Consider the following 21,879-nt stretch of genomic DNA (forward strand, 5'->3'; position numbering starts at 1 on the left):
AATTATATCTATAAAACCAATCAAAGAAGTCACAAAATAAAAGGATAAAAAGTATGACATCATATACATAAAACTTGGGGGGGGCAAGAGTGAAAATTTCATGCTTTTACAATGGGTTCTAACTTAAATGACCATCATTTTTATAGAGACTGCTATATGCATAGGATGTTATATATAAATCTAATGGTAACCATAAATCAAAAACCTGTAATAAATATGAAAAAATAGAGAGAAAGAAACCTAAACATCACTAAAGAAAGCCATCAAACCATAAAGGAAGAAGGCAAGAGAAGAAGATAACAAAGAAGAATCACAAAAACAACCATAAATAAGTAATAAAATGGCAATAAGTGCATTCCTGTCAATAATTACTTTGAATGTAAGTAGACTCAGTGCTTCAGTTAATCAAAAGACATAGGATGACTGAATGGATATAAAAGCAAAACCCATCTATCTGCAGCCTACAAGAGTAACATTTCAGACCTAAAGATACATGCAGATTGAAAGTGAAGGGCTAGAGAACATATATCTGCAAATAGAAAGGAAAGAAAGCTGGATTAGCAATACATATATCAGACAAAATAGTCTTTAAAACAAAGACTATAACAAGAGACAAAGAAGGACACTACCTAATGATAAAGAGAACAATCCAACAAGAAGATATAAGAATTGTAAATATGTATGCACCTAACAAGGGAGCACCAAAATACATAAAGCAACTATTAACAGACATATAGGAAGAAATCAATAATAATACAGTAGGGAACTTTAACACCCCACTTACATCAATGGATCAGCCAACAGAAATCAACAAGGAAACAGTGATTTTGAATGGCACATTGGACCTGATGGATTCAACAAATATATTCAGAACTTTCCATCCCAAGACAGTGGAATACACATTCTTTTCAAGTGCACATGGAACATTCTCCAGAATAGATCACGTGTTAGGCCACAAAAAAAATCTAAACAAATTCAAAAAGGTTGAAATCATAACATGTAACTTTTCCAACCACAACAGTATGAAACTAGAAATCAACCACAAGAAAAAATCTGGAAAGACCATAAATACATGAAGTTAAATATCATGTTACTAAACAATGAATGGGTCAACCACAAAAATCAAAGAGGAAATTAAAAAAAATACATGGAGACAAATGAAAATGAAAACCTATTTGGTCCAAAATCTTTATGATACAGCAAAATCTGTTCTAAGAGGGAAGATTCTAGCAATATAGTCCTACCTCAAGAACCAGGGAAAATTTCAAATAAGCAACTTAACTTTACCCTAGAGGAGCCAGTAAAAGAACAAGTGATGCCTAAGGCCAGTAGAAGAAAATAAATAATAAAGATTAGAGCAGAAATCGATAAAATAGAGACTAAGAACACAAAATAACTGATCAAAAAGATTAATAATTGATAAAATGTTAACCAGACTTGTAGTAGTAATAGTAGTAATAGTAAAGAAGAGATAGAGAAAGAGAATAAGAGTGGATTTGAATAAAATTGGAAATGAAAGAGGAGAAATAACAGCCAACACCACAGAAAGCAAAGGATTATAATAGAGTACTATGAAAAGTTACATGCCAACAAATTGGACAACCCAGAAGAAGTGGACAAATCTCTAGAAACATATTACCTCTCAAAACTGAACCAGGAAGAAATAGAAAATTCGAACAGACCAATCACTAGCAATGAAACTGAATCAGTAATAAAAAAAAATTCTCAACAAATAGAAGTTCAGGACCAGATGGCTTCATAGGTGAATTCTACCAAATATTTAAAGAAGAATTATTTTTCTCAAACTACTCCAGAAAAATACAAGAGGGAGGAAATCTTCCAAATTCATTCTATGAAGCCAGCATTACCCCAATACCAAAACCAGATAAAGAAGGCAATACCAAATAAGAGAACTATAGGCCAGTATCTCTAATGAACATAGATGTAAAAATTCTCGAGATAATATTAACAAACTAATTTCTAATGATACATTTAAAAAATCATTCATGATAATTAAGTGGGTTTTACCCAGGAATGCAAGGGTGATTCAAAATTTGTAAGTAAATCATTATAATTATATGGGATTTATTCCAGGAATGCAAGGGTGATTCAATATTTGTAAATAAATCAATGTGTGAGAGAGGAATAATTAAAACCATATGATCATTTCAATAGGTGCAGAGAAAACATTTGACAAAATGCATGCATTCATGATAAAAACTCTTAACAGAATACTGGAACTGATAAATGAACTCAGTAAAGTCAGAAGATACAAAATTAATATACATAAGTCTGTTATATTTCTATACACTATTAATGAAGCAGCAGAAAGAGAAATTAAGAAACTATTCCATTTATAATTGTACCAAAAATAATAGCATATCTAGGAATATAACCAAGGAGGGGAAAGACGACCTGTCCTCCAAAAACTATAAAACAATGATGAAAGAAATTGAAAATGACACAAACAAATGGAGAAATAGTCCATGCTCATGGATTGGGAGAACCAATATTGTTAAAATTTACATACCACCCAAAGCAACCTATAAATTTATTGCAATCCCTACCAAAATTCCAATAAAAATTTTTTTTATAAAAGTAGAACAAATCATCCTAAAATTCATGGAACCATAAAAATCCTGGATAGCCAAGGCAAATCTTGAAAAAGAACAAAACTGGAGGTATCACAATCCCAGATTTCAAGATATACTACAGGATCACCTAAATGGCTCAGTCAGTAGAGCATGTGACTCTTGATCTCAGGGACATGAGTTGGAGCCCCATACTGGGTGTAGAAATTACTTAAAAAAAAAAAAAAAAGATATACTACAAAAGTGTTATAAACAAAACAGTGTAGTACTGACACAAAAATAGACCCACAGAATAGAACAGAATGGGGAGTGCAGAAATAGACCCACCCTTTTTTGGTCAATTCATCTATAACAAAGGAGGCAAGAATATACAATGGGAAAAATAGCTTTTAATAAACGGTGCTGGGAAAACTGGACAGGTACATGCAAAAGAATGAAACTGAACCAATTTCTCACACCATACACAAAAATAAGCTTGAAATGGATTAAATAACTAAATGTGAGATATGAAACTATATAACTTCTAGAAGAAAACATAGGCAATTTCTTTGACATTGGTTGTAGAAATATTTTTCTAAATATGTCTTCTTAGCAAGGGAAATGAAAGTAAAATTAAGCTATTGGGACTACCAAAGTATATATTATGTGTAGTGTATAGCATATATATCTATATGTAATCTATATCTATATAGATAATATAATATATATAGATAGATCTATAGGTATCTATATAACAGAATATACGGGATATATATATATACAGCTGAAAAGAATTCTCTTTGCTACTTGTTAAGGTCAGCTCCCTCTCTCTGTACATCCAATTCCATCCTTTCTACATATTCAAGGACATTGATATTTATTTTTCTTTCTCCTACACTGTTTCTTTCCTTATACTTGCTCTATTCTTTCAGTATATAATTATTCTTTGATTTCTGCCATCTCAAAAACTTCTTTTTCTTGTTCTCAGTTCTTATGATAGGTAATACATGATTTTTCTCCTTCCCATTTGTGATGGCTAATTTTATATGTCAACTTGCATGGACAGTAGTTTAAGCAGATATTTGGCTAAACATTATTCTGAATTTTTCTTTGAAAGTATTTTTGAAATGAAATTTACATTTAAGTATATAGACTTTGAGTAAGCCAGATTGTCCTCCATAATGTGGGTGGGCCTCCTTCAATCAGCTAGAAGCAAGATTAGAACAAAAGGCAACCTTGCCTGAGCAAGAGAAAGTTCTACCAGCAAGCTGCTTTAAAAACTTCAGCTGCAACATCAGTTCTTCCTGATCTCCAGCCTGAATGCCTTTGGACTCTAAGTGCAATGCTTTCTCTTTTCACACACTCTAATCAGTTTTTCAGCCTATCTCTCACTTAAAATTGCTCTTGTCAGTGAATACCTCCATATAGTTAATCCAATGGTCACTGGCCACCCTTTTTATTATTTGATATACAACACCATGGTAGACTAAATAATGTCCCCACCTCACCACAGGCCACATCCATGTCTTACTCCTGGAACTAGTGAATAGTTCCCTTATGTGTCAAAAGTAATCTTGCAAATGTGATTAAACTAAGGATATTGAGATAAGATGATTATCCTAGATTATTCAGGGGGACTCAACATAATTGTAGAGGTCCTTGTAAGGGAGAGGCAAGAGATTAAGTGTCAGAGAATGAGAGGTGATGACAGAAGCATTGGAGAGAGAGGGAGATTTCTTTCTTAATTTTTCCATTTGGGTGTAGTTGAGACACAATGTCACGTTAGTGTCAGGTATACAACACAGTGACTCAACAACTTTAAACTTTATGCTACGCTCCTCATAAGTGTAGCTCTATCCATTTGTGCTGTCATCATATAATGCCATTACAATATCATTGACTATCCTTATGCTGTGCCTTTTATTCCCATGGCTTATTTATTTATTTAAAAATATTTTTTAAAGAGTTTTATTTATGTGTTAGAGAGAGAGAAAGAGAGAGAACAAAGGAGGAACAGGGGGAGAGGAATAAGCAGCCTCCCTGATGTGGGGCTTGATCCCAAGACCTTGGGATCATGACCTGAGCCAAAGGCAGATGCTTAACCAACTGAGCCATCAAGGGGCCACCCATGAGTTATTTATTCCTAACTGCAAGCCTGTATCTCCCAATCCCTTTCATCTATTTTGCCCATCACCTTATTCTCCCTCCCTGTTTGTTCTCTGTATTTACAGGTCTGATTCTGCTTTTTGTTTGTTTATTTATTGATTGTAGACTTCACATATGAATGAAAATCTTAAAATATTTGTCTTTCTCATCTGACTTATTTGACTTAGAATAATATCCTTCTATGTTGTGGCAAATAGCACAATCTCACCCCTTTCAAGGCTGTGTAATATTGAATTTATCCCCCCCCCCAAAATGAAAACACTAATTTGAAAGGGCATATGCATCCCTGTGTTTAAAGCAACATTATTTACAATAGTCAAGATGTGGGCAGAGCCTAAGAATCCACTGATAGCTGAATGGGTAAGGATGGTGTGGTACACACACACACACACACACACACACACACACACACACACACACAGGAATATTATTCAGCCATAAAAAAGGAGAGGGGTTTTTAAGAGACTTTGCTGCTGGCTTCTGTCTGAAAGAAAAGGCACAAACCAAGAAATTATGGCAGCCTCTAGAAGTTAGAAAAGACAAGAGAATGGGTTGCACTCTGGAACTTTCAAAAGGAATGCTGTCCTGTCTGCCAAAATGTTGCAACAAACAGGGCCTATAAAATCTTTAACTGACATGGTCCTTCATGCTAAAGCTCTCTGAAAACAACAAAGGGATTTTTTAAAATTGATGTTCATATACAAACATCGAAAGGATTTTGATTAACTTTTTTGGGTCTTGTGCTCACTTATGGCCTAATTATTGTGTCTAATAAGATGGGATGTTCTGACTGGCCCAGGGGATATAGGGGCGTGTGATTGACATCTGTACCAGATGAGAGGTGCTGTTCTTGAAAGGAAAACTCTAGAGAGGAAAAAACAAACTAAAATGTTTTACTATAGCCCTCAATCTTATAACACAAACTGACAGTGTAGTCTGATTCTTGTAACATTTTTCCAGTATAGTTGAAATATCAAGGCACACTGAAAAAGCAAAACTATCTTGGAGAAATTCACAAGAATGGTGATAAGACACATGAGAAGATAGGAAAAGAATAATGCAGATTTTCTATTAAATATTCAGTTCATTGCCTTCAACTAGTTTAAAATTTTTAAAACATGTTAAAATTATTAACAATAATAATAACAAAAACAATATTGTTCTTATTGATGCCAGTGTCATAGGTCACAATGTCAATTTCAGCATCAGAATGTTGAAAAACAATATGTCTGAGCTGTTGGTTGAGTCTTTACTTTTTTTTAAAGATTTTATTTATTTATTTGTCAGAGAGAGAGCGAGGGAGAAAGAACACAAGCAGGGAGAGCTACAGGCAGAGGAAAAAGCAGGCTCCTGGATGAGCAAGGAGCATGATGTTACACTTGATCCCAGGACCAAAAGCAGATGCTAAACTGACTGAGCCACCCAGGCATCCCTGAATCTTTATTTTAATTTAAGATTTTGGGTTCTAATTTTATTTGTGCCTATAGTACTTTTGGTAAGATGCTGCTTCCGGTTCTTTTTATGAGTCACATAATCTCACTGACCATGAATAACACAATCTTTCTTCTCCTTTATGTAGAGGATAAAACGGTGTTGGAAGACATTTTCCTCTATTTTACATAGACTGGTAAGGTGCTAGAATTATGGGCTGCATGGATGCCACCCTTCCCTATTTCTTCTTCTCTTTTGTGCACACCATGACCTAAGGGTGACAAATTAGGGTCTAAAAATTATAAGTCCATATGGAGAACCATCTACACAGTCCTCTAATTGTTTTTTCCTCGACTACAGCAGCATTTGTGTGTGTAACCTCACTGCGGGACTCAAGGAGGCTGGTAAGTGAGGAAGATTCTTTGATATAACTTGGCTGCTTTCCATTCCAGGTGACAAGTCCTGAAATATAGCAGGCACCCTTAATAATTGGCAATTTGACACCCCCCATAGCTATCTCTGCCCACTTCCCATACTTGTCTTCAATGCATTATTATCCTTATGCTGGAGTGAAATTCAGTCTGTCATGACTTGTTTGCTTATGATACTTTCCTTTTGTGTTAACATATGAAGTTTTCCCCCCTACTTTTAAAGAGATAGGAATAGTACTGCAGTTGTCAAGCATTTAATATACATAACTAGAACCTATTAAATTGGATTCTTATTGTAGCTAAGGAAAGACAACATGTTTTGTACACTGCCTCACCATACTCCCCATGTTAAACCTGTCATCAAAGATGATGGCTGCTACTCTTCTATGTTGAGTTACAGCTACAAATCTGCATAAGGAGAGAACCTCCTTTGCTTCTGTAGTCTTTTTCTTTATCCCCAGGTTTGGCTGAACTGAGCTGGACTAAAGATAGGGAGGGAAAGAACAGAGAAGTATTGGTCCCTAAGTACACATGGTCCTTATACTGCGGCAAGTTAAAGGCTTATCTTCTATCATTTACTCTTTTTTAAAATTTTAGTTTTTTAAATTTAAATTAAATTAGCTAAAGTATAGAAAGTACATCATTAGTTTTTGATGTAGTGTTCAATGATTCATTAGTTGCATATAACACCCAGTGCTCATCACGTCACATGCCCTCCTTAATGTCCATCACCTGGTTTCCCTAGTTTCCCACCTACCCCTCTTTCCACAACCCTTAGTTTTTTCCCAGTCAAGAGTTTCTCATGGTTTTTCTCCTTCTCTGATTTCTTCCCATTCGGTTTTCCCTCCCTTCCCTCATCATCCTCTGTGCTATTTCTTATAATCCACATAGGAGTGAAATCACATGATAATTGTCTTTCTCTGATTGACTGATTTCACTTGGCATAACACCCTCCAGTTCCATCCATGTTAATGTACATGGAAGGTATTCACCTGTTCTGAAGGCTGAGTAAGATTCCATTGTATATACGAACTACATCTTCTTTATCCATTCATCTGTTGAAGGACATCTCAGTTCCTTCCAGTTTGGCTATTTTTAACATTGCTGCTATGAACATTGGGGTGAAGGTGCTCCTTCCTTTCATTACATCTGTATCTTTGGGGTAAATACCCAATAATAGTGCAATTGCTGAGTCATAGTGTAGCTCTATTTTTAAGTTCTTGAGGGACCTCAGTACTGTTTTCCAGAGTGGCTTTATAACTTACATTCCCACCAACAGTGTAAGAGGGTTCCCCTTTCTCCACACTCTCACCAACATTTGTTGTTCTCTATCTTCTCAGTTTTAGCTATTCTATCTGGTGTAAGGTGGTATCTCATTGTGGTTTTTATTTGTATTTCCCTACTGACAAGTGATGTGGACCATTTTTTTCATGTGTGTGCTGGCTATTTATATGTCTTCTTTGGGAAAATGTCTGTTTATGTCTTCTGCCCATTTCTTGACTAGATTTTTTTGTTTGGGGAAATGCTGAGTTTGACAAGTTCTTTATAGATCTTGTATACCAGCCCTTTATCTGTTATGTCATTTGCAAACATCCTCTCCCATCCCATGGGTTGCCTTTTAGTTTTGTTGACTGTGATTCCTTTGCCACGCAGAAGATTTTAAGTCCTTATTATTCATTTTTTATTTTGTTTCTCTTGCCTTCAGAGAAACAAAATAAAAGAATTGCAAGAACTTGCTGTGACTGAAGTTGAGAAAGTTACTGCCTATGTTCTACTCTAGCATTTTGATGGATTCCTGTCTCACATTTAGATCTTTCATCTATTTTGAATTTATCTTTGTGTAGGATATAAGAGAATGGTCCAGGTTCATTCTTCTACAGATGATTGTCCAGTTTTCTCAGCACCATTTATTGAAGAGACCATCTTTTTTCCATTGGATAGTCTTTCTTGCTTTGTTGAAGATTAGTTGACCATAGGGTTGATGGTCCATTTCTGGACTCTCCATTCTGTTTCATTGATCTATGTGTCTGTTTTTGTGCCAGTATCATGTTGTCCTGATGATTGTCAGTTCATTTAGCTTCTTTGTGTCTGTGACAATCTTTGCCATGTCTATGATGGAACTATGGGTGGAAGGTTTAAATTATGTGTGTGTATATACAAATACATATACACTAAAATTAAATAGATTATCACAATTAGGTAAGAGCCACTGTCCTCTGTTTCATCATTTAAAAAATAGCACATTTTTTGTGTTGTCATCCTTTAAATTCAAAGCGGTTTCCCAGGCATATTAACAACTCTTCCATTGATTTTCCATTCCATTTTAGTGTCTGTGCATTTTCTGTGACATAATCTCTGGAAAAATGACATTCATTGATATATTTGAAAGTCAGATACTTTAACACATAGACATTATAATCTTCTCTGTCAAATAATTGATATGGATACATCTAAAAAGTATGTTATTTAGTAGTTTACATGTTCTGGGAGGAAGAAGTAATAGAGTATTATTGACTTCTAGAAATATCTATTATTAACCATTAATTGAGACTAGTCCTAAGTTTTATGCATACAGGAGGGGAATAGTATTGACAATCCAAAATAATAGATAGATATTGACAAAGTGATAAAATGAGGTTATATTTTCCACTGGATTAGATAACAAGTGTTGATATTAAAAATTACCTGTTGTGAAAGTTATATGAATAAGTCTTTTGGAATTTTTAGTTTATTCCACATACATGATTTTATCTATACAAATTTGTTGTGATATATAGTTTTTCATGAAGTCCAACACAAGCAAATCTTCCAGTAGCGCTGGAGCAGATGATTTTCCCCATTTGAGCACCAGATACAGTGGTTAGCTAGTGTTCTGGGCCCTGCTCTGGTCTGTTGTGACAGTATCTCTGCACGGCATAAAGCATAGAGGTTCATGTTTTAGTGCAAGCTATGAGCTCACTGAATCATTGAATAGAGTGAAGGGTATGGTAACCTCTGTTATTTCAATTATTTTTTTTTCTTTTTCACCAAACATGTCTAACTAATTAACACAAATGGAAAGATGTGTATATGCTATATATTGATAAGCTTACAATTGTCTCTCCACTTGGATATTTATAAAAACATTGAAAGGCAGAGAACAATTTAAAATGTACGTTTAGTATTTGTATTTGTTGTTCAAGAAGTCACGTTTTTCAAAGGAAACCGTGAATAATATTCCATTGTATATATACACCACATCTTCCTTATCTATTCTTCAGTCAGTGGATACTTGGGCTCTCTCCATAGTTTGGCTGCTGTTGAGAATGCTTCTAGAAACATTGGGGTGTGTGTATCCCTTCAAATCTGTATTTTTGTAACCTTAGGGTAAATAACTAGTAGTGCAATTGCTGGATCTTAGGGTAGTTCTATTTTTAACGTTTTGAGAAACCTCCATGCTGTACTCTTGAGTTGCTACACCAGTTTGCACTCCCACCAATAGTGCAAGAGGGATCACCTTTCTCTGCATCTTTGCCAACATCTGTTGCTTCTTGTGTTGTTAATTTTAGCCATTCTGGCAGGTATAAGATGGTATCTCATCATGGTTTTGATTTGTATTTCCCTGATGATGAGAATGAGTAATGGATATTATATATAAGGGATGAATCACTGAATTCCACTCCAGAAACCAATATTGACTGCACTCTATGTTAACTACCTAAAACTCAAATAATAATAAAACAAAAAATGGTGAAGCCACATTACTCTTCCTGTGGATTCTTTGTTCCCTTTGTTCCTCAGCTGAACTCTTTGATCTCCGTTTTAATAACAATAAATCATTATTTAACAGAGTGACTGTTATCAACTCAAGCCCATTTTATTTCAGGTCACTATAATATAGTGTGAGTATGTGTATGTGTGTATGTGTGTGCATGTGCAGTTTTAAATGTTTTTCTTTAATAGCTCTTAGGAAATGTAAATTGCTTCTTTTATTACAATGAATGCTGCCCTGCAATGCAGACTTTAAATTTCCTTCCTTGTCTGTAGTCTGCTTATGGAATAAGTTGACAAAGGAGGTGAGAAAGCAGGTAGGAATTGAAAGTCATACAGCTGTCCTATAGGCAATTGACAAAGCTGACCAGAGGTTGACAATGTCCTCATAGTCAATCAACAACATCTACATGTGTTTTCCATATTGTTCTGTGACTTGGTTTGGATCTTTACATGTAAGGTTCCCACATCGGGAAAAGAAGTTTCTGATAGCTCTTTTGCTCTTAATTCTTGCTGTCACAGAACTGCCAGTCTGAGGCAGCTGGGGATTACATGGACAGATAGTTTAGTTGTATGTGGATTCTTTTCTTTTTCTTTCTTTCTCTCTCTCTCTCTCTCTTTTTTTTCTTTCCTTTCCTTCAGTTTCATAGTATTGTTTCTTTTGGCTAATCTGGTGGATTCCTGGAAAGTTTATGGGACTAGTGGGAGTGTGCTGCCCTGAAGGAAACCTAGTTCAGCTTCCTTGTTAAGGCACATTGGTCCTGGCCTCTTGTGGAGTGGATCTGTTTTGGCCCCTTGAGGAAGGGAGTATCCTGTCTTTCTTAATAATGAGGCAAAAAGATGACTACAAGAGAGAATTGGCAGTCACCAAAGGGAATGCTGTCCAGTTCTCCTCCAATACATACACCTCCTCCTGGGCAGATTTGTGAAATCGCTCATCAGTCTTCCATACGGTTAATCACGTGTTTTCTTTACTCTGTTTTGTTTTATAGCAATACTCTGAGCAGTTAACCAAAGTTGAAAGGTTAGTGTAAGTTATATTAATCCTGCAGAACTGTTGTGTACCATATACATACATTTATCAACACCATATAAGTATCTTACAAATCATTGTGTACTATCTTATCAAGAAGCTTCACAAAAGATTCTACGATCAGCAATACATAGTTTTCCCAGGGATCTGGACCTCTAGAGAATGAAACTGCATTAGCTAGAAGGAGAGGTTAAATAGATAAAAAATAATATATAGTCTTTTGATGCTTGTTTTTTTGTATATATCACAGTAATGCATTTTTCCATACTAGGTATGGTGAATACTGTTGGGCTGGCACAAAGAAAGGGCTACTTAAGATGGCGAAAGTCCCCGCCACAAAACCTGAGTTTGGACAAGAGAACAAAGATCCAAGCAGAAATCTGAAAACCCTCTTGCCCCAGGCTCCCATGGACCAATGGGACCCTGACAAGCAGGAATCTGAGACCCCCGCCCCGGGGCTCCAGTGGACCAATGGGACCCCGACGAGCAGATGAAATATCCAAATAAGGGAAACTTGTCAAAAGACCCCTGAACTCCCCTCGAGGCCCCTTAAAAGCCCCCTTCTTCTTTCCTGGGGCACGACTTCCGCCACTCTGCTTTCCAGAGTCGCAAACTTCGCCCGAGGGTGCCCACCTCCTCCTGGTGCAACTTTCCTGGCTCCCCTTCTCTTGATCCCTGAAACTTCACCAGAGAGTGTTTTCAACAAATCTTGCCTTGCACCCACTTTGCCTGGTGTTGTGTTTATCTCGCCAGAAAAAGTTTACATTTGATGCCAAAACCCGGGAAGGCAATAGAGCCCCCACCTCAGTGGGGAGGCTCTCTCCTTTCCCTAGCTGGACTGGACCCGCCTTTCCGAATGCCACTTCTGAAGCCGTGGTGAGTTTCCCCCAATTCTGCTCCTCCTTCCGGAAAGCCCTGCCCTAAACACAGTGGTGTCAGGGCGGACCCCGCCGGTCACCAGGTGACCTCTGTGACTCGGAGAGGCTGGGAGACGGCCTAACCTCTACAGCAGTAGACACAACCCAGTTTTTCTGCAACCCAGTGGTGGACGAGGGGACGCCTTCCTCCAGCCCTCAGGTTGCCCGGCAATGAATCATGGGGACCTCCCAATCCAAATTCAACTCTAAAACACCCCTGGGGGGTCTGCCTCCCAATCTTAAAACCCTGGAACTGGACCAGGACCTGCAAAGGCAACATCGCATACATTATTGTATTGTCGCTTGGCCACAATACCAATTAGACAATCATTCCCAGTGGCCTCCGGAAGACACATTTGACTAGGCAATCTCTACAAACGCCAAGGCAAATGGGTCGAGGTCCCTTATGTCCAGGCTTTCTAGACTTGACGCTCTCTCCCCTCCCTCTGCTCTCACTGCTCCACTTCACAGGTCCTCTTGGCCCGCTCCCCTCCCCCTACCCTGCCACCCACTGCTCCCAAAGACCCAGACCTCGCCTCCCTGTCTCCCCTCTCTGAACCTCCAGAGAGCTTCACCCACTCACTGACAAGGGGGCCCCCGGTTCATCCTCCTTCTTACGACGATCCCCTACCCCAATATCCCTCCTTCCCTACACCCCCTACCCCCCTGCTCCAACCACCCCCATTTCAGTCCCTTCCACTCCGACCCCCATCTCATCCCCTCAATCCCCAAAACCTGAGTTTGCTCCTGATGCGGCGCCCCCCAACCTCCCCTCACGTCCCCTCCAGCCTCCCCTCCCATCTCCACCCGCACTAGGGCTCAAAAACCCTCCCCTGATTTAGTCTGCCCCCTAAGGGAGGTTGCTGGAGTTGAGGGAGTTGTTAGAGTTCATGTGCCCTTCTCTCTACAAGACCTTTCCCAAATTGAGAAACGTTTGGCTCCTTTTCAGCCAATCCTGATAACTATATCAAAGAATTCCAACGTCTGGCCCAAGCCTATGACCTTACCTGGCATGATTTACATATGGTCCAGACCACCACCCTCACCACAGAGGAGAGGGAACGCGTCCAGGCTGCTTCCCCAGGAGCACGCAGATCAGGTGCATCTCACTGATGCTGCCATGGCAGTTGGAGCCCAGAAGGTCACAGCTGTAGAACCAGGTTGGGATTATCAGGATGGCCAAGATGGCCACCAGCGACACGACCGCATGGTCCAATGTCTCATAGCCGGCATGCAGGCAGCCTCTAATAAGGCCGTTAATTACGACAAGATTAGGGAGATTGTCCAGGTCCCTGACAAAAACCCTGCCATGTTTCTTAACCAATTGACTGAGGCTTTAACCCAGTACACTCGCTTGGACCCCGCCTCTCCTGCAGGGGCCATGGTACTGGCTACTCATTTTATCTCTCAATCGGCACCGGATATACAGAGAAAGTTAAAAAAGGCTGAGGAGGGCCCTCAGACCCCCATTTCTGACTTGGTGAAAATGGCATTTAAGGTCTTTAATTCCCGTGAGGAGACGGCTGAGCTTAAATGACAAACCAGACTCCAGCAAAAGGTTCAGTTGCAGACCCAAGCCTTGGTAGCAGCCTTGTGGCCGGCTGGCTCTGGGAGCCAACAGAGAGGGGCAACCATTCGCACCCCCCACCGGGGGCCTGTTTCAAATGCGGGGCCAAGGGACATTGGGCTCACCAGTGCCCCAATCCAAAGCCGCCAACTTGGCCTTGCCCTCAATGCCATTTGATGGGCCACTGGAAATCCCACTGCCCTAACCTCGGGATATCTTCGGCACCTCAATGTGGGGGAGCCCCTGAGACAGTAAGTCCAGCTTTTCAACTGCTCAGATTGGGGGGCGACTGACGAAACCCAGACTCGGCCACCCCTCTCATCCAGGCTGAGCTCAGGGTCACACTCCAGGTAGCGGGTAAGTCCATCTCCTTTCTGCTGGACACGGGGGCTACCTACTCTGTTCTGCCTTCCTATTTGGGACTTACTTGAACCTCACTAATTACTGTTATGGGGATCGATGGGACCTCCTCCAATCCTAGGGTGACCCTTCCCCTTATCTGTAGCCTGGATGGGTTCCTCTTCTCCCACTCATTCCTAGTGATTCCTTCCTGCCTGGTCCCTCTACTAGGGAGGGACATTCTCCAGAAACTGAGGGCAACTATCTGCCTCTCCCCTTCCTCCCCTCCCTCCACCTCAACCCGTCTCTTCCTACCCCTCTCCACTCCCTCGACCCCCACTCCAGATGACCAACCAACTGTAGATCCTCGGGTGTGGGACAACTCAGAGCCCATCATCACTTCCCACCTTACCCCAGTTAAAGTACAGCTTAAGGATAACTCCAAGTTTCCCTCTCGAGCTCAGTTTCCTATTTCCTTAGCCCACCACCGGGGCCTGAAACTTATCATAGAATAGCTTAAACATCAGGGACTCCTGATCCCCATCAGTTCCCCCTGTAACACCCCTATCCTCCCAGTATGCAAGCCCTCAGGGGCTTATCGACTGGTACAAGACCTTAGGCTTATCAACGAGGCCATGGTCCCCCTCCACCCAGTCGTTCCTAACCCCTACACCCTATTGTCTCATGTTCCCCCAAACACCTCTCACTTTACAGTACTGGGCCTAAAGGACGCCTTTTTCACCATCCCCTTGTGCCCTGATTCCTATTTTCTTTTTGCCTTCACCTGGGAGGATCCCGACACGCATGCTTCTGGACAACTAACTTGGACTGTCCTACCCCAGGGGTTCAGGGACAGCCCTCACATTTTCGGCCAGGCCTTGACTATAGACTTACAGCAGTGTGTCCTTAAGGCCTACTCTACTACAATATGTGGATGACTTCTTCCTCTGTAGCCCCTCCCTCTCGGTCTCCCAGGACAACACCTCCACCCTACTTAACTTCCTGGGGGCCAAGGGATATCGAGTCACCCCCTCTGAGGCCCAATTGTGTGCCCCTTCGATTACCTATCTGGACATACATCTGACTCCCACTTCTAGGTCTCTTACTGGGGACCGCATACGACTCCTCCAAGAACTCCAACCTCCCCAAATGGTGGATGAAATACTCTCTTTTCTTGGATTGGTTGGGTTCTTCAGACATTGGATTCCAAATTTCTCTATCCTGGCCTGTTCTCTGTACCAGGCGGCTAAAGAGACCCCCCAGGGTCCCCTAACTGATCCCACTTCGATCTGCCACTCATTTTCTAAACTAAGGGACCGCCTTACCACCGGGCCAGTTTTAGCCCTACCCGATCTCTCTAAACCATTCCATCTCTACACTGATGAGCACTCCGGCTCGGCCACTGGCCTCCTAAAACAACTGGTATGCATACTGCCTACACATAGGGCTATAGCCTACCTGTCCAAGCAAACTGGATGTCACCACCCAGGGATGGCAGCCCTGCCTCAGGGGCCTAGCGGCAGCCGTTTTCTTACAAAGGAGGCCCTCAAACTGACCTTAGGGTAGCCCATCATGGTCTACTCTCCCCATCGACTCATGGACATCCTTGGCCCATCTGACTCCTTCTCGTCTCCAGCTATTCCATATGCTATTCCTAGAAAATCCACATATCTCTCTCTCTACCTCCCCCAGCTTAAACCCCGCAACTTTACTGCCTATACCCTCGCCCACCCCAGAACCCGTTCATTCCTGCCTACAACTTATAGAGGACCTCACTCCTCTCCATCCCGGTCTCTCTGATCGACCACTATCCAACCCTGACCGCGTACTCTTCGTGGACAGCAGTTCCCTCCTGGCCTCAGATGGCCAAAGACATGCTGCTTACTCTGTGGTCACCACGGATGCAGTATTAGAGACGGCTCCCCTCCCAATCAGAACCACCTCCCAGAAGGCTGAACTCATAGCTCTCACCAGGACATTACACTTGTCAAAGGGACAACGAGTCACCATTTACACTGACTCAAAATATGCCTACCTCATAACTCACACACACTCTACTCTTTGGCAAGAACGGGGGTTCCTAATGACCAAGGGCACCCCTATAGCCAATGGACCCCTCATCGCCAAGTTGCTTGAGGCCCTTACCCGCTGAGGTAGCGGTTGTTCACTGTCAAGGTCTCCCTAGGCCAGACAAACAGCCCTAAATACCCCTGCCTCTCCTATCCTCTTTTTTTAACACCCCTCTCCAGCCTTCCTACTCTACAAAGGAAACACAAGCCCTCCAGGCACAGAGAGGAAAGATTGGAGATAAGGAGTGGATCTACATTCAGGACAGGTTGCCCTGTCAGGCAATCTGGCACACACCTTAATTACTGACATCCACCCACCTCTCCATATTGGCCCAAAGGCTCTTCACCAATTTCTTCAGCCATTGTTCTATCATCCTTCCTTATCTAAGGTAATAGTTGTCCACAGGGCTTGTAAAACCTGTTCGGCCATGAATTCACAAGGAGGAATCTGCAGACCAGGGTCTAACTATCAGCTCCGAGGTCATCAGCTGGGGGAAGACTGGCAACTGGACTTCATTCACATGCCTCGCCATAAAACCTTTTGCTACCTATTAACCTTGGTTGATACATTCACAGGCTGGATCGAGGCACACCCCACGGCCCGGGAAACAGTGGACATGGTGGCTATAATACTCATCGAGCACATCATCCCAAGGTTTGGATTGACCTGGATCCTCCAGTCAGACAATGGACCCACCTTCCTCTCCAGTGTAACCCAACAGGTTGCTGAAAGCCTCAACATAACCTGGAAACTTCACATCCCATACCACCCACAGTCATCAGGTAAGGTAGAAAAGGTCAACGTGCTGCTCAAAGCCCAACTCACCAAACTTACCCTAGAGACCCACCTTTCCTGGCCCACACTTCTGCCCCTGTCTCTCACCAGACTCCGGGCTATGCCCGGCAGGCCTTTGGGCTTAAGCCCATTCTAATTACTATATGGCCGGCCCTTTCTTATAAATCATAGCCTTCCAGCCATTTCCCCACCTCTTTTATCCTATCTACCTTACCTCACTCTCCTCCAAGCTCTCTTAAGGGTCACGCCAACACTGTCCTCCCAGCCCCAAGCGACCATGCTTCCAAAGGGGATATACGAGATCTATCTCCTGGGGACCAGGTCCTCCTCAAAAGCTTGCGGCCAGGCTCCTTACAAACCCGGTGGACCAGGCCTCATACCGTCGTCCTTACCACCCCAACTGCTGCAAAACTGTTGGGGCACTTTGCATGGGTACCTATCAACAATCTCAAACGGGCACCCACAGATACTGATTGGACTTACCAGATGGCAGGCCCCACCAAACTCCACTTGGTTAGGGCCCCTTCTCATATTCCTTCTAATCCAGACAAACCAGGCGGATCCATGTGAGTCTAGCTGCATGAGGAGTTCAGGTACCTCTCACTATTTTTCAGCCTTTATTTAGATGCCTGCAACCTGCTACTGGGGAAAGAAACCAACAACCTGTACATATGACCAGAAAACCTATTGGGTCTCTGACCTCGTGACAGCCAAACACGGTATTGCCCCCTGCAACATCTACCCCAGGTCTGGAAAAGTTTGCTGGACCTATCTGGGTCATGTCGGTCTCTCTGACAGGGTGGGGTAGGGCCCAGGACCAGGTTAGCCACAAACACATTAAAACAGCAGTCACGGACCAGATTAAACGACTCCAACCCCCCAACAACCCGGTCTATAAGGGTATCAATCTTGGTAGCATCCAAAAATCCCCTACCACCAAACAAGTGACAGTGGCCCTCCTGAATTCTAGTTACAATCTATGGTGAAATGTGTCGAAGAACGGTGACAGTGACTGCTGGATCTGTTTCCCTTTTTCAATACGTTCCAACATTGTAGGGATACCCCTCCCTATTGACTGGCCACTCTCCAACTCCACAGCCACAAATAATACTGTCCATATCGGCCCCATTGGGGGAAACATACCTATTATTAATGTGTCCTTCCCCCTTACCACCGCAGCTGCCAACATCACTAACTCCTCCCTCCTGTACTGTACTCCCTTGGGAATATTTCTCTCGTGCCCTCAGGGAACCTATCACTGCCTGACCACTAATGACTCCCTAGGCTGTATATTCATTTTACTATCTCCTTCTACCACCATCTACTCTGAATCCCAGCTGCAATCCATCCTATTCCCCCAACACCGTGGAGGAAGGGCTGCCTTCCTCCCATTCAAAATAGGGGCAGGAATAGCCACAGGGGTGGCAACTGGAACAGCGGGGATAGGAACTTCCATAGACTTTTGTTACAGACTCTCCCAAGCCCTGAATGATGACATGGAACGGATTGCTGACTCCCTCAAAGCCCTACAGACGCAAGTTACCAGCCTGGCGGCCTTAGCCCTGCAGAACCGACGGGCCTTAGACCTTCTGACCGCCGAAAAAGGGGGGACCTGCCTATACTTAAATGAAGAATGTTGTTACTTTGTTAACCAATCAGGTATAGTTACCTCCAGGATTAAAGAACTCAGGGATCCTATTCAAGCACGACGGCAAGACCCGTCTTCCTGGGGTCTGGACCCCTACACCTGGGTAACCTGGCTGCTCCCTTTGGCGGGACCTGTATCCATAATCCTCCTTCTAGTCTCAGTTGCTCTCTGTCTTTTCCGATGCCTGCAGGGTCGCCTACAAGAACTTGCCCTAGTGTCCGTCAATCAACTCCTCCTTCAGCCCTACTCTCACCTGCCCACTTCTGACTACCCCTATCATGACGCCTCCCTGTCAGCAGGAAGTAGCCAGAACTGAGTCAATGCCCCTGGTACCATTATATAAAGCAAAAGGTCAGAATGTTGGGCTGGCAGAAAGAAAGGGCTACTTAAGATGGCGAAAGTCCCCGCCACAAAACCTGAGTTTGGACAGGAGAACAAAGACCTAAGCAGGAATCTGAAAACCCTTCTGCCCTGGGCTCCCATGGACCAATGGGACCCTGACAAGCGGGAATCTGAGACCCCCGCCCCCGGCTCCAGTGGACCAATAGGACCCTGAGGAGCAGGTGAAATATCCAAATAAGGGAAACTTGCCAAAAGACTCCTGAACTCCCCTCAAGGCCCCTTAAAAGCCCCCTTCTCCCTTACTTGGGCACGACTTCCACCACTCTGCTTTCCAGAGTCCCGAACATCACCCGAGGGTGCCCACCTCCTCCCGGCGCAACTTTCCTGGTTCCCCTTCTCCTGAGCCCTGAAACTTCCCTGGAGAGTGTTTTCAATAGATCTTGCCTTGCACCCACTTTGCCTGGTGTTGTGTTTATCTCGCTGGAAAAACTTTACAAACACATTTATTTCAAATCTTTCTTCACTGTTGTGAAAGTCCTGAAGGAAGTTTTTTTTCAGGTAATTGCTCTCAAGAACACGATATTGTTATTGACAAATGAAAGAACATTTTACGTTTCAGTACCATTGACTATTCACTCCCTTATTCAACAAATACCTATTTTATGCTTACTTTTTGCTCTGTTCTAGGCATTAAGCACACAACGATTAATAAAATTTCTCTCCTTGTTTGTTTTCTCAGGTGGCAGGGAAGATTGTATAAATTTATGGCTTTGCAGACTATGATGAGAATATATAGAAAGGAGCAGTCACTTCAGTGGATTTGAAGGGTGTAAGTGGGGATGAGGATGGAGTCATAGAAGGGCTTTTAGGGGGACAGTTGTGTTGAAGGAAAAGTGGATATTATGTGGTCACAGGACCTGAGTGTGATGTCGAGGCCCAGTTGTGGGACTAGGACTAAGTTCTTAACCTCTTAGAGCTGAGTTTTCTTAGTAATAAAATAAAGACAGTAATTAGGCCAATCACAGAGTGTTTCAAGGGCTAAATGTGATACTGTCTATGAAAAACATTTGTTAAAATGCTATACTGATGTTTAAGTGAGCCTTCTTGTCATCATTTGGAAATTATGTAACAAGATTACCTGTGCTTTGGGAACAAGATGAGGACCCATGATGGCACCCTGAAAAGCAAGGACAGTAGAAAGTCTTGGGAGAATGGCACATAGCAGAGCATGGTGGATGGGTACATAGAGTCTGGAGTCACATTGGGCAGGTTCCAATCCCACGTGTCCCTTTGGCAAGTTGCCTAAACTCACTATGCCTCAGTTTCCTCATCAGTAAAATGGAGATAATAGTACTTAGCATAAGTGGATTTTTATGGTGATTAAATGAGTTAATTGTGTGTAACACTTAGAACAGTTCTTGGAACATCATGAGAATGATTTATTGTTTGGTTGTATAAATACTTGTATTAGTTACCTAGGACTCCTATAACAAAATTGAGTGTCTTAAAACAACTGAAATTTATGCTGTCACAGTTGTGGAGGTTAGATGTCTCAGCCAAAGTGTCAGTAGGGTTGGTTCCTTCTGAGCGCCCTGGGGGAGGAACTGTTTCATGCTTTTCAAGTTAACTTTTGGTATTGCTGGCAATCCTTAGTGTTTCCTGGCTTAAGTATGTATCACTCCAATCTCTGCTTCTGTAATTACATGGCATCTCTTGGTGGGGTTCTGCATCTCTTCTTTTCTTTCTGTAAGAAACAAGGGCCCACCCTTCTCCAGTATGACCTGATTTTAACTGATTACATCAGTAATGATCCTATTTTTAAATAAGGTCACATTCAGAAGTGCTGGGGATTAGGATATCAACAAATCTTTTTGGGGGGATACAATTCAACCCAGAATGGTACTTACTTAGAATATAAGTAACACAGGCTTATCTAGTCTGTGCAAATAAATGACTTAATATATCATTGATATCTTTATCAATATCTTTATCAATATCTTTTGAGATATCTTTTTATATCTTTTGAGACCTGTGATTTTCTGTTCTGGATTTCACATCTGCAGCATCTTTTTTTTTTTTTTTTGTCTTAGAGACCAGAAAATGCAGTGGCAGTTGCACCTGATTTAATTAACCTTAGGTCTTCCATGCTTTTAACCAAGGTAAGTGTCCTTTTAACCAAGCTACTCAGGTTATAAGGCTGTTTCTTTATTCTATAACATGCACCCACCCACCTCCCCCGACACAGATCCATGCACATGACTCCTACTCTTGGTCCCTTCCTCATTCAGCTACTGCCACTAGCTCTTTTGCTCTCCAGTCTTGTCTTTTTTTTTTTTTTTTTTTTTTTTTTGGTTAGTTGCCATTTTTTGAATTCAGCAAAATCCAACAAATCCAAAACTAAAACTCACAGTTTAATAGTGTAATTATGGTGAAATTTGAATCCTTCAGACCTGGGTTTGCAATAAATAAATGGAGTTGTTGAGAGGATTAAATGAGATAATGAATGCACAGGGTTTAGAAGTGGGAAATAGTCAATAAATGGGAGCTTTAAATTTTATTCTTTTTTCCTCAATCCAAATTCCCCTTTTTAACTGCCTACATCTGTCATCATTTTAGATTTAAGGTACTATATTGAGCTAACTAACCACTGTGTTTTATCAGTTTTACATTTGAAATCCCTACAGAGGCCAGTCTTTTTTGATGAAGTATGTTGACTTTGGAATCAACCCCTCACAACCTTGTGGCATCAAGTCTAGATGACAGTAGCTTCTGTGGGGGTCTTCCTTTCTCTAGTCTTTTCCTCCCATAATCCATCCTGCA

This window comes from Mustela nigripes, chromosome 1 (assembly GCF_022355385.1).
Source record: "Mustela nigripes isolate SB6536 chromosome 1, MUSNIG.SB6536, whole genome shotgun sequence".
Taxonomy (NCBI): Eukaryota; Metazoa; Chordata; class Mammalia; order Carnivora; family Mustelidae; genus Mustela; species Mustela nigripes.